The sequence below is a fragment of the Phasianus colchicus genome, chromosome 11, assembly GCF_987193195.1.
Source record: "Phasianus colchicus chromosome 11, bPhaCol1.hap1.1, whole genome shotgun sequence".
Classification (NCBI taxonomy): Eukaryota; Metazoa; Chordata; class Aves; order Galliformes; family Phasianidae; genus Phasianus; species Phasianus colchicus.
In genome coordinates, this window is record NC_143446.1 from 5,370,604 (window position 1) to 5,384,969 (window position 14,366).

At 38.4% G+C, this 14,366-nt stretch overlaps 1 protein-coding gene across 4 annotated transcripts in view; it reads left to right on the forward strand.

Annotated features, from left to right (window-relative positions):
• Positions 1–14,366, forward strand: part of ATG7 (autophagy related 7) — a 113,898-nt gene that overhangs the window by 95,572 nt on the left and 3,960 nt on the right. For 2 of the 4 annotated variants that reach the window (XR_016470065.1, XR_004169060.2), the window contains exons 20-21: positions 4–108; positions 9,599–9,750. The gene's annotated coding sequence lies outside the window, so the exon portion shown is untranslated. Of the gene's footprint in view, positions 1–3; positions 8,578–9,598; positions 9,751–14,366 lie in introns of those variants that run through there. The other 2 variants (XR_016470066.1, XM_031609141.2) reach the window with 2 other exon arrangements.

The following is a 14,366-nucleotide window of genomic DNA, read 5'->3' on the forward strand; positions in this document are numbered from 1 at the left end:
TAGGCCACATCAGAGGATGTTCTGTCAGGTCAAATTCACCTTAAAAGAAAGGATATCTGCAGGTCCTATACTCCCATCATAAAAGAAGACTCACTGAAACATGTTGAGGTTAGCATTAGTTGTTTTGTGTATTTCTTTTTGTGATCACTAAAGTAGCTTTAAGCTTTAATGTCCTGTCTAGCTAACTTTACTGTAATGTATATATCTGAATTAAATATATTTTTTTAATAGGAAACTGATCTTTTGGTGGTCGGGTAATGATCAGTCAGATCGATAACATGTGATATACATTTTTAAGTAGTTTATAAACTAGAATTACCTTTGAGCTGTATGATTTGCATTCTGTAGTTCTTTTAAATCGTGTATTGGTACTGGCTAGTTTAAAGGGAAAGACCTGCATTTTTATCTTTTGAAACTGCTGTGTGTAAAAGCCTTCTGCGGTCTTTGATTGTCTGAAAATTTAAAATTAGACATCTTTCTAAAAATCTAATGAACACTAATAGTTACTTTAAGTATCTGAACTTCAATTACCTGTTAAAGTAACTTTCAGGTTAAAGATGCAGTGTATCTATTTAATTGCAGCAGTATGCAAGATCTAAAACTTGGAACTCAGGGTTAATATGGTGTTTCCTTACCTCTCTAATTTCAGTAGCATACAGTTCTGAGGCTGAGCTGCTTGCTGCCATATGCTTCCCAGATGTCCTTGATGTTCTGAAGCACTTCAGTGTGTCTCAGAATAACTTCCGTTGTCCAACTTTAATGTTGTTTTCTTCCTCCTTGTGGAACAAAATGGTTCTTATTCGGCTTTTATTCAATTTCTAGGCATTAATTGAGTAAGAAATCAGAAGAATACATAGAAATGAAATGCTATGAACATTCCCATTACTGTTCAAATTCAAATACCATTATCAGATAAGCACATTAATTTACTGGCCTATAGGTACTTAATTGAAGGTTCTTGGCACTGCCCTTTCAACTGCAGATACTGGTGTTTAATTGAAGTTAAACTTCGACTTTTCTTCACTTGCTTTCAGTCTGGTGTTAAATCCTCTTTACCAATTGTAGCCTATCAATCTGGAATAAATTCCACTCAAGGCATGCCCTTTGTATTAGATGTAAATTGATAGTAAAATTTTACCCAGTATGTGGTTTGGCCAGTGTGAGAATCTGCTCCATGGAGCATGGGATAGCTTGAGTCTGAAGCCTTCAGCATTGGGTTCTAAAAGGGAGAAAGGGCACAAGTGTGTAAATTACACTTAGACCCATGCAGAAAGATTCATGATGGCCCAGATCATTTGGTATAGAAATTCACCAAGGAATGGAACCATAGGATTTTTACTCCTAGAAAGCTGATTACTCCCAAGAAATAAAGGAGGATTCTGCTTCAGTAGAGATCAACAGCATGAACTGTTGTCAAGTGGAATTCTAGTAATTGCTGCAGCCCTTATAACCATTGAGCTTCAGTCTGGAAAAAAATGTTCCTTCCTTGTGCTCTGAATGGCTTTGGTATTACATCCTTAGGGAACTCCAGTGAGATGGATGGAAATTTCATTTTTACCATCAGTACTATTGTTCTACTGCCTGTATAATGTTCTCTTTTATAGGTTTGGCTACTTACCTTAAATACATGCAGTAGAAGTCATAGCAAAGTTGAATTTTTTTCAATGTATAAGTGGTTTCTTTTAGTTTCTCACCTGTCATTTGTAATTTTTCTCCTTTTAATTTCTCATAGTCAAAGAAAACTCTTACTGGTAGAGTTTTTGTTTCTGTGCTTTTTCTTATGCTATTATTTAGCATTCTGTGATTTAGAGTCACATGATAGCACTTCTGTTTCTTCCTCTTACTGAGTGTATGCTAACTATTCTGATTGGAATTGCTAATACCTAGTTCATCCTTGCATTCCTCTGGGTCGTTTGACTGAAGAGTTCACCGAGTTCCCAACTTTTCTTTAAGTTTTCTTCCTCTTTTTCAAGACAGATTTTAAAAAATGTCAGCTGAGTAGCGACTGAAAGTAGACTTTGGTTTTCAGGATTTCCATTCATGTCAACTATATGTGAAAAGATCACTAAGCTTCTGATGCCAGTCAAGTTTGCTTGTTTCTTACAGTACCGATGAGCCATTACTGAATCCATAAGGATATTCGTATATGGTTTCTTTTCAGAGCATATCCACATCTTAAAAGTTCAAGGAGAGTCCTAATTTTCTTTCTATGGGAAGAGGGAGGACAACTCACATTCTTTCAATACTACATATGTTGCAAGCTAGCACACAGTCAGACTTTTTTTGTTGTTCTTCCAGTTGAAGGTATCTCTATTCTGCACTGCAAGTCCAGCCAGTTCTCTAACACAGTGCTAATAGCCATTCTCTTCTCCGTTGGTTCAGCGTTGGCATTGAAAGTACACAAAAGCTGGAAAGAACATGCAGCTGGATGGAAGGATTTTTTCTTACTACTTTTCCAAATTTTTACACCTCATTTTTTAGGTTGTTTGTTGTTGTTGTTAGTTTGCTTTCCTGCTTGTTTGTTTTTAAGTAATAATGCAATATTTGCAATACTTCACTTAGAAAGAAACAAGCACTTATACTCCAAAGAGAAGCCATCAAAGAAAAATTTGCTACATGGCAAACTTAACAGGCTTCCTAAGGAACATAATCTGGAAGATATCTTGAGCCTGTTGCCATTTTTTTTCCAAATCCATTGACATGGCTTATTTAATTGTTTTACGTTTTATTCCTTGTTTTAAATTGTTTTCAATGCAAATATTGTGCTCATCATGCATAGCCTACCAAAACAAAACTTTTCTTGTTGGAGGGTTTTGTGCACCTTTTCTCTTTTAGAGGGCCTGGATTAACAGCTGTATAAGGCAGAAATACCACCTAGAAGAACTTCATACTGTTACAGTCTGACTGTATGTAAATTCATAATCTATGAAAAACCTGCCTACCAGTTCCATTCAAATTCCAGATCTCTTTCCCTTAAAGCTCCCTGGATTTTCTCCAGAGCTCTAACAGTGTTTAAAAATACTGTGGCACCACATAGGTAATGCTATGGGTTTGAAATTAGCATAGACATTAGCTCTCTGTTACCACTTCAGCTACCAAAATTTAAAGTTTGTTTCCTTATTTGTGCAGCACTTGACAGGACTTGAAATTAAACAAACAAATAAAACAGCAATCTAGTGACAAAGAATGTTTTCAGTCTCATTTTACTTTTATTGATACCCTTTGGTCCTGTACTACTGACAGCAGTGACTTTTCATCTGTTACATGTAGAGAAATATAGTATATATGCTTAGCAAAGAGTAGCTATGTTTTTTTTTCTCAGTTATTTCAGACCAAAAGAAATAGTCTGTTGCTCTGACCCATTGTTCTATCAAAGTGTTGCTGAGAGTTGTTTGAAGTCGTGCAGTATTAACCAAAATGGGCTGTGGCTTGGGCTAATCTGTAGCCACTTTACTCTTTAGCACTCAGTGCCGGACTCTTTCTATGCTATTTTATTATTATTATCTATTTGGGGTTGGTTTGAAATTGCTTTATACAGCAGTCTGTATTCCACCAGTCGGTGACTAGTATTTTGTCCATGTTGTAGTGAATTCTTCTGAATGAGTCACTTGAGAACTATATTAACCTAGCCAAGGAAATTGGCTCAGCAGTAGGGAAACTTAAGCTCCTCCCAGAAGAATTAATAGTAATACATTGAAGTAGCAGTGTTGCTGAGTAGCGTTAGGTATTCTCTATCTTAGAGCAACAAATTTTTCATCTCGTTTCCCAATTCAGGTAAATCTCATTCCAGGATAAGGGTAAACATGAGTACTCCAACCATCTATAATTTCAAGTACTGATGGTTGCCCCCCAGTAATCAACAACACTGTCTCTGCCAATTGCAGCTTCACTGTAGCATTTTTTCACATCTCATGGAATTATTTTGGACGTTCTTTGACAAGATTGGCAGAGCTCCTGATAGCTTTTGTCTGAACTTCAAGTACTAAGTGTGTTTTGGTCAGTTTAGTCAGGCCAGGCCTCACCTGCAGTTGCACCTTCTTCCTTCAACTTGGGAATAAAAAGGGGCTGTCAGGATTTCTGGAAGAGATGTGTTGTTTCCTAGCTGGCAGGGAGTATTCACTGTGTTACCATCTGCTATAGAAGTCTAAATGCCTGTTCCAACCTGCTTTTTCAATAGATATTTATATAGGATGTTGATATGAAGTACAAAGAACTTTGCCTCTGTAACTGAAGGTCACATCCATAGTGTTTTACTGCTGCAAATAAAAAGTATGTTTTTTTTTCAGTCATTCTTTTTAACTTCCCTCCTTTCCCATACAGTTACTTTCTGCTATTAAGTTGTTTGGCAGTGGATTGCTGCTTCAGCAGCCTTGGAGCATTCAATAATTCAGGCTTATTTGCTTTTCAGCACCAGACACTTGATTTTTGTTTGATCACACCAGAATAATTCATTTTTTTTAATTTACTAGTGAAATGATCTTATTCACTACATAAAAACAAACAGGAGGCATTATTCTTTCTCACTGAGGAAGCCACTAATGTTTTCCTCACTTGCTCTTTTGGTGCAATATTTGTACTCTCTTAAAAACCTTCAGTTTGACATCTCTGCCAAGATGAGGCAGTGCTGAAGGAGCTTGGTGCATTTGAAATAAAAGCTGGCTTCTCATTTCTGAAATAATTTTACTTTCTAAATCAAACCAGCGTGGGCTAAAAGTGTGCGGAGAAATGCTGCTAAAATTGTTTCCACGTCATGTCAGCATGGACCTGGAAGAGCTGCTGGGCAGTGAAGGTTCCTATTCTTGCCTGCCTTCTCTGAGTTTTCTGGGTTTTGACAGCCAGGAAATCACTGTCTTCTTCCCCCATCTTCCCAACCCCTGTGAATATCTCCTCCCCAGCCCAGTCTTCCCCTCACAGGTAGCAGAAGGGTGTGAATGGATAAGCAAATTAATTTCTAGTGACAAATTTCTTTCAAATTTGTGCAAGAGTGAATGGAAGTCTGTAAAGCAGTTGTGATTTTGCTTGAGGGTTTTGCTTTGTCTAAAAATGTCTCTGTTTTCATTTCACGTTTGGAAGTCTGACTTTCATACAGTATTTCTGTAGGTGTTACCACTTCCTCAGGAACCTGTGACTCAGGCAGTGTATAAATGAAATGACATCACTGGCAACTTTTGTTTGAATTGCCTGTTTCCTAAATAGGGATTGTTGGTTTTTTTCTTTTAATACTTGCATCATTGTTTTCTGTTTTGTTTTGTTTTTTTGAGAGGAAGGGGAAACGAGGGCTTTTGATTATCTAGGACTATTGCAAGTAACCAACTGAATGTGTTTTATCCTTTTGAATCATTGAAATCAACAGTGCTCAAGTTTACTTAAAACAGGAGATTAGCATTTCTACACAAAGTATTTTATGAATGAAATCATTGTAATTATGTGTTAGCAGAGCTTCTTTTGGTACAGAGCATTCTTAATTTACTGCTGATGTGTTGAGAGGGGGACAGAGGGCAAACAAGAAGAGTCTGAGCATAACTTTCCATTATTATTTTGGAAGTAATGCAAACAAAAAACTCTGTTTTCGTACTACTGGTTGAGCTTCAGTTTTAAGTGGTTCTCCCTTGCTGCTCCCTCACTAGTGTGTACACTACAGGAGATTCTTGGTATGTTTCACTGTTTCCTTCCCTGTAACTGATATTTTTCAGTGATATCACTCCAAACATATGCAGTTAAGATGTGAAGACCCGAAGTAAAATTTACTTGTTAGCAGAGTGTCTCCAAAGCAGGCAGAAGCACTAGTTATAGCAGACATGGTACAGGGAAACCTTCAGCAGCTGTGTTTCTTCTTTGGACAAAATTCCCCATGACGTCACTTCAGGAGTTGGCTGTTAAACCGTGAAGAGTAATGTCAGGAATTATTGTCATCAGAGGAACGTGAAAAGTTGGATGTCTGTCTAGATCATTTATTCATAGTGCTGCGGGACAGGCTATAAAAGTGCTGCATTTATTTATTATTGTCATGCGCAAAGGATCACTGTTCTTTTGTTTAAATAGCAACAGCTTTGGGACTTGGTAAGACATGAATACAACAGAACATTATCTGAGCACAGCAGAGTCCTTTTGGCTATGCTTTGATTTTATCAGTTCTTACCAAGTGGATGGTCACTTTGTGGTTGCACCTTAAGGCAAAACTGAAACGAGGTCTGTGTATTCAGGGAGGTGAAGTTGGTGACTACTACCATAGGTTGTGGTTTTTCTTCTGACTGTGTGATTTCATGTCAAACTTTGGCACAATTAAGAACTGCATCATTAAAGTCATCGCGCTAAAGGAAAGCACTAAACCAAAGTCTTGGGGGAAAAAAAAAAAAAGGCTATGTTTCTTAGGGTTTTGTTTTGTTTCTAATAATGTAGATGGCCTGGTAATTGTTTTTTTGTTTTGTTTTATTTTTGTTTTTTTTTTGTTTTGTGTGTGTGTCTGTGTGTACATGAGCTTTTTTTTTCTTTTACTTAATATTTCAGTCATCCTTCCCAAAGTTTCTGTTCAGTCTCCTTTGCATCCTTTATTTTCTAAATGACCTTTATGCAGGCATCCTGTATGCTGTTAATGAAAAACTCTTCCTGAAGTTCCACCCAATAGCTATTGGAGCAGTGGTTACACGTTATTATTGGTACTAAATCAGAAATGCTTTGAGATGATAGATGGTATAAATGTAACAGCATTCCAATTATTTGGTCACACAAACAAACAAAAAAAATATTTTTTTCCCCACTTTAATTAAAATATTTACCATTGAATGTCTCTTACATGCCAAATTAGGTAGTAGGTGTGGTTTTATCTGCTGTAGTAGTTAGGAATGAGTGAGCTATGCATACCCTGCCTCAGGAACCATGCAGGGCAGAAGCTGATGTATGGAAGATAGTTGGACCATTCTCACCAACTGCCTGATGCTTTTGATAGACTTGCACCCTCAGAAATCCCACAAGACATTTAATTTCTTGCTAACTTCTTAAGCAGAGGTTCTGCACTATTTAGCAAACACTGCAAGCTTAAGACAGACTTCTTTGTAACTGTTTGCTCAGATTTGAAGAGGAGGAAGAAAGTCATCTGGTGTGTGCACAGCATTTCTCTGTTGCTGGAGATATTCAAGTTTAATTTCCAACAATGGCAGATATTACATAATCTAACTTCCTGCTGCTAAGATTTGGAAATGTCATTAAGAGATTCTGATAGATAATGTCAAGGTGAACAGTGTTTAAAAAACAAGGAGCAGTGAATAATAACATACCCATTGATCTGAGATACTGGAAAAGAATGTGATTTAAAGGTCTGTGACACTGATTATATAGATGAGTATCAGGAGTAGGCTGTTTTTTTGTGGTTTTTTTTGCCATAACGGCATGCAATGGCATGTTGTTTCAGAATATGACCAAATTACTGTTTTTAAATTATTTTGTTGCTGTAATTTTAAATGATTGTGGCTTTATACATTTCTGAAGCCAAAATGTTCTGTTCCAGCTTACGTAGTATGCAGTGAGCTTTAAAGCTCTTATTATTTAAAGAAAGTTTGTCCTCTTCATAACTGTCAGAAACGTGGGAGGAAGGATTAAGACAGGACACATACACAGTGGCCACCATTTAGTTTTGGCTTCCATTTGAAGTGGGTTTCCACTTAATGACAGGGCACCACGAGTATTTTGGCAGGGATCTACCAGCTTGCCAAATATCAAATGGCTCTGTGATTGTCAGACATTTCTTTACACTGTCACACCTCTGGATATGACAGTCCCCTTTGTCAGGCACTTTTAGGACCACAAAGATGGTGAAGGACCTACAGTAAGATGTATGAGGGGAGCCTAAAGTCTTCTGGTTTATCCAGCCTCAGGAGATTGAGGGGAGACCTCGTGATGGCCTACAGCTTCCTCACGAGGGGAGTGAAGTGGCAGGTGTTGATCTCTTCTCTCTAGTGACAGTGGCAGGACCTGAGAGAATGGCATGGAACTGTGAGAAGGAAGTGTCAGGCTGGGTGGTATGGAAAATTTCTTTACTAGAGGGTTATTGGGTGTGGAATAGGCTCTCCAGGTCACAGCTCCACGCTGCCAGCATTCAAGTAGCGTTTGGACAGCACTGGGACATAGGATTTGAATTTTGAGTGTCCTGTTTGGAGTTAGACTAAATGATCCCTGTAAATCCTTTCCAACTCTACAATCTTTCCCTCCCATCCATTGCCTGAGCTTGTCCTGGTAGAGTATCTTCTGTTGAGTAAGTACTTAATACACCAAGACCAACATTTGAGTCAACTAGTCAATAGAACGGCAGGTGAATAACAGATCGTACAGGTAGATCTCTTCTCTAACATTGCCTACTAAAGCTTTTTAATTTAATCAGTTTGGTCATGGAGTTAGTGAAGTTCATTTGTCTCCATCGTTGGATGCTCAAAACCAGACATCAGTGATGTCTCAAACTGGGTTGCAGAATTCTGAAGGGACTCTGATTCCACATGTAAAGATAATCTTATACTATTAAGCATGTATTTTAAAATTTTTATGTGTGTAAAGGAGAAACAAATAAATCTATTGTTAATTTTTAAATGGCTGCTCTGTCGGTTTTATTCTTTCTTGTGTAGATGTGCTAAAAATATGTATCTACTAGAGCATACTAGTAGATGTTTTGTGTAGAAATTCAGCTCCTCCTATTGAGGAGCCACAGTAGAGCATTTTTTATTATTGTGTAAAAGGAAAAAGGAAAAGGAAGAAGTTAACTGGGTGCACTGTTTAAAAATGAGTTTCTGGTTTTGAGGCTTGTGTTTTCTGTTACCAGTCTGACTGCTAGAAGCTTTAACTGGTTGTTTTGCAGCAAGTGCATTCTGTTCCCAAATGGAATCAAATCCACATTATGCCTGGGTTGTTAGCATAGTTGGAAAGCAGAGCAATATAAATTAGCAATCCAGTCTAAGAATGGTTAGAAATAACATCTGTTCTGTTTTCCAAGGCCTGCACTCCCATTTTAAGTTTCTGTGCCCTAGAATTAGAGGTTTGGGTTCTTTTGCAAAAGGAAGGTGCGGATTGACTTGGGTAATGGAACAAAAGAATTGAGGAGCAAGAGTAGATCATAAAAAGGAAGACTGGGATAAGAATTAAACCTGTTCTTTTTTATTATTATTTTCTTTTTTAACATTTCTTTTTGAGTTTTGATTATTTATGGTAAAGGTACTATAGAGGAGATAAAAACCATTTTCATACATTTCCTGGGTGAAATACAGAGAACTGTTCATGAACCAAGTACAAGGTGTAAGCAAGTAACCATCAACTGCTGGACTGTCTCACAGTGTTAATGTCATGTTGGCATTTTGCTAAATTTTCACAGTGTAGACATTGGCTCTTTTCCCAATTTAAACTTTTCACAAATGAAGTTCAAACTATATCTAGCCTTATATATACAATCACTTACTTCACAGAAGAGTAAAGAAACTTCAGTTGTTAAAGAGCAAATAAACTGAAATCCTTTGAAATGGTTCCCCACTGCCCCACATCTCTGTTGTAATGAAGCTCCAGGCATTCTTTTTGTCCTACTGTGTTAATATTGCCTTTTCCTTCCCTGTTTCCACTGTAGCTGGGAGATAGGAAGGGCAGAAGAAAAGCACAAGTGCCAGAAGAAGAACCTGGAGGAGAGCCAGGAAAACACAGCTATAAAGAGATTTGCTCTCTGAGGCTTTAGGAGCAATGGATCAAGGATGACCCAGTTTAGGAGCTTTCTCATCAGAGGTATTGTCATTGGCTTTGAGTAATTTACATTCCTCCCAAGAGTTTTAGTTCATTTTCTGGTCAGGGTCTGCCTATCGGAAATTCTCTAGAGGCTTAGCATCAATTTTCTTCTATTTTGGGGCTTCCTCTTGGGTTGCACTAACTATAAGGTTTCAAAGATTTACAAGGAGTACAGGTTGGGCAGTCTTTTCTCTTTAGTTCTGTTCCAAAAATAAATGCTACTTAAAAGTCTCCAAATTTTTCTAAAACTCTCAGGGAAGAGAACATTCTTAATTTGTGCCTTAACGTGTGCTCTAGAAGTCCGCTTCCTAAAGTAGGCTTTTAGACCTACAAACAAAGGTTCTTTATGTCTAAAAACTTCATTATATGATCCCACACCTTAATAAATGTTCCGTATGCTCTCTAAACACCATCCTATGTGGAAATTTTTGAAGTGTTTTGGTTTGAGGTTGTAGTGTGGCTCATTCACATATCAGACTTCCAAAGCTAAGCAGTGGAATTTTCCCAAGGAGAGAATCTCTACTTTTCATCAGTCTGACTAATTGGGTAGATCAGAGTTTCTTCAGCTCTCAAAATGTTGTTGCTGGTCTCCCAACACTCTTTTGTTTCTCCTGGGTGCGGGGTGGGGAAGTTGCAGGAGGGTGTCTTGTATTCCTTCAAGTCCCGGGAATCTCTTTAATTTAAAAATGATCACATCTGTTTTGTGAGTGTGCAGAAAGACTTCAAAAGGTGAAACTGAAAGGCTCAAGAACACAATTAATTCCAAATGCAGTTACTTATAATTTATAACCTGACTTTTACTTTACTTATGCTTCTGAAAAAATTCAAGTGAAATGTCTTCTCATGCAGTGATTTCAATAAGTCCTATGAATAAATGAGGTGAGATATCAGTGTTACTACCTTACAGTTGCTCAGGTAAGTTACAACCGAAGCAACTATATGGTAAGAATGCTTTGTAGTCACTGAAACACGTGGATATTGCTCTATTTGTTATGCCTTGGTATCTGTGCAGACAAGCACCTCACAAAACAACTGAGATTTGTACAAGTAATACAAAAGCAATTATCTGTATCTTTCCCTTAATGTGTTAAAACAGAAAGCCAACTTTTTATCTGCTGTGGAATAGTATAAAGAAGTCCTGAAGTCCAAATCCTGCTGATTCTCTATAGGCAAGATCATATATTTGGCTGCTGTGATGTTTTATACTCTATATATGTGCACTAAATGTTAAATTCTGCCAGCTAATCAAATTGGATGCACTCGTTTTCTTTCTGGAGCTCTGGAGATCAGCATTCTGAGCATAGATTGCTATGCTATTAATAGCTCACAGGAAGAAATTCTTCTTTTACAGTTTGAAAATCAGTTCAAAGAACTGTCTACAGTGGCTGACTTTGAAGCCTTGGGCAGATTTTATGTTCATGGACATTGGCAAGTTAATTTGGCTATTGTACATACCTATCTAGTAGTATGAAGAAAGGAGTCTAGGTCCCCACCTGGGAGCTGTGCTTTCCCTTTTAATGGAGTCAAGAGAAGGATCTAGTAGAATATATAAAGAGGGGAAAGCAGCAGATTGATATGTGAGCTACAATTATCTGTGCCAGTAGAATTATCTCTTTTCTTAGGGGAAAATGCATAAACTATGGTCATCTTCACCAGAGAAAGACACAACGTTGAGAAGATGCGATCTGTCGTGAAACAACCATTCAAAGGAACAAACTCTTATAGAAAAAAGAGTATGTTTTCTTCCCTTCATTAGCTTCTCTTTCTCTAAGTGATGTATGATGGGTGGATCTGCTATTGACTTTAATCCTTGGCCTTTGACCAGGCATTTCCTGTGAGAACTGGTAGGACCAAAGCTGCTTCCAGAGTTCAGCTACAACAGGGCAGAGCAGGAGGAGAATCCCACTCCTCTTTCCTGTATTTCCAGGCAGAAATTGTTTATTTGTTGGATTAATCACTGAAGTTACAGACATGTCAGCAAAGTCACCGCTTGATTTACTACTGCTGATTTTGCATCATCCTAAAAGGTCACAGCCTGACTCACAGAGTGCGTTTGTGAGGCTGGAAACAACAAAAGCAGTACTTCTTGTTGTGAGAAGAACTCATGGAAATTTTCAAAATGAGAAATCTCGCCATGTTCCATGTGGTGATGGCTTTGCATGGCTGGTTTTGTTTTATTACTTTCTTTTTTCCAGAAAGCACAGTGTCTGCCTAACTGCATCACACTGCATAGTGTAGGGCAGCGCTGAAGGGAAGCTGAAAGGTAAATTAGCAAATTTCTGAAGTGGCAGAGGAGTGATTCAGAATGAAGACATCTGAAATAGCATGTTTAAGAGTAGATGTTCCTTTTACATTTATGTGGTTGATTATTCTGAACCCTGTTCATAGCCTATATTCAGACAGCCACATCTGCATTACAATAAAGGAAACTGCATGCTCTTCTGTGTTATTTTCCCCTGGACTATTCTGCTTTATTGGTTTATGAGGAAGGTTTTCTCAAAGCAAAAGGGAAATGATGTACGTGAGTATTGAAGGGCTCTGCTAGGGACTCACCTGCCAGCAGTGGGAGACCAAGGCTGCTGCATGCGCTGGCTTCGATGGAGGAAGCCAGCTGATGCTGATCAGAGATGCTGATGGCTGTTCCTGTGTCAGGAGATAAGTCCTAGTTCATGTTTTCTTAACTCTGCAGTTCTGTTACTCTGGTTTCCAAATTTGGTGTTCTACTGTCAGTATATAATAATACAGAATAACAAGCCCCAGCAACAAGAACAATGTCAGGAGCCATAAATGACCTGAGAAAATGTTTGATAAATGAAAGGAGCGTTAGGTTAAATTAAGGTTTAACAATGAAAGCAAGAGGAAAGGACTTTGCTGCTGTAAACTCTGTAACAATGCCTGTGGTGCGTTTTGAATACATACATTTTCTTCTGAAGAAGCTAATAGTGTGAAGTTTTCTGTAGCCTTAGCAGGAGCCCTTTTGAAAGGAAAAGGAAAAGGAAAGGCCCTTGCTTTAATCTCCAAGTATTGTTAATTCTTTCCATTATTTCCATCCTCACTCCTTGCTGTGTGCTCTGCCCACCACCTCCACCCCACCCCCACAGGAAAGAACGAAAAGTTGAGGATACTACAGTGGATCAGCAGAGAACAAAGGTTTGACTTTAGGCTGAGAACTTTTTAACTACTCAAAGCTTTTTTTTTTTTTCTGAAAGCAAAAAACCCAGTTTTTTATACTTTCTTTTAACTAACGAGAAGGAATTTAATTGAAATAGTTGTAAGGCACAAACCATATGTTATTAACCCCTTATCTTAATATTTCAGGAAGCAAGAGATTTGAGCTTTGTGTTTTCCTGATTTAGAAAAAATATCACTGATCCCACCTTGAATAGCAGGACACTATCAGAAGGACTCTGCTTGCATAATATTTGCTCAAACTGAGTAAACAGTTTAAAGATAAGCAGCTTTTGGCTATTAAATGTAGCAGGCGTGTGGCTGACACAGCTTCATGCTGACAGATGCCTTTGTGTCTGTCTTTGTGATGGAGAGCACACAGATGTTCTCCTTGACATTTAAAAAAAACCTGCTGCTTAGCAAAATAAAATGTAAAATTAGAATGAACAGTGCAACAGTGAATAGTATAACTGATATAACTGATCAGCCTACCCAGCAAAAGACTGTCTCATGTCGGAGTAATGAAGTGTGTTCTTACTGGTACTCAGTAAATGCTTCGTCATTACTTAAAAATAGCCTATGGAAAAAGAAATTCTCCTTTTCTGCCTCTGTTAAAATATAAATGGATGCTAATCTGAATATCCATGTATGACTAATTCTGTGCCAACCATTTTTAGCAGGAAGGCATGTCAGTCAGATAGAAATGCTGAAGCGATACCCCAGTTTGCAGCTGTAAAAACTCCTAAAAGTTAGTGTACTGCCATCTTACGAACTGGTCTCCTTTGTGATTTCCTTTGTGACAAAGGAAAATAGGAGAAATCCATATTTAATGTTTCTTAGAGAAGCTGCTGTCACACGGATGGAGGCCGCCTACACTGCAGTGTTGTCCAGTTCTGGCAGCAGAGCACACAGCACATGGGAGGAGCTTGAGCTGCACATAGTTGGGCACCCAGGTGTTGGTGCCCTGGGCATCTCTTCAGTGTGTGTGTCCTGGTCTCAGTCAGAAGCAGCGTATCTGGAAAGCTGCTGCTCTTCTTCCATTTGGGATGGGTGTTGTCCACGTTAAGCACAAAGCATGTAAAGAGACTTCAACAATAATTGTAGCGAAATGTCTGGTTCCCTTCATGGATTCTACCACGCTGGTCCAGGGAGAGCTGTCTCTTTTCAGTCTGTTTAGTGGTATGGAAACTCCTGAGGAGAGGGAAAATCCTGCTAAGTGATATTCAGGAACATGGAGCGTGTCAGCAAAGAGACCAAGAGCATTGCCCCAGATGATGGTGTTTCCCTGTTACAGCCCAGCATGCAGAAGCAGCTTGCAGGGGTCCCAGCCTGGCACCAGCACAAGAGTTATTGTGCTGCTCTGCTCACAAGAGTGTGCCTTCATATATTGGTGGCTTTTGAAAACGTGATGACCGCATTTGCCAAGAATTAAGCATTTCTGCAAGTAA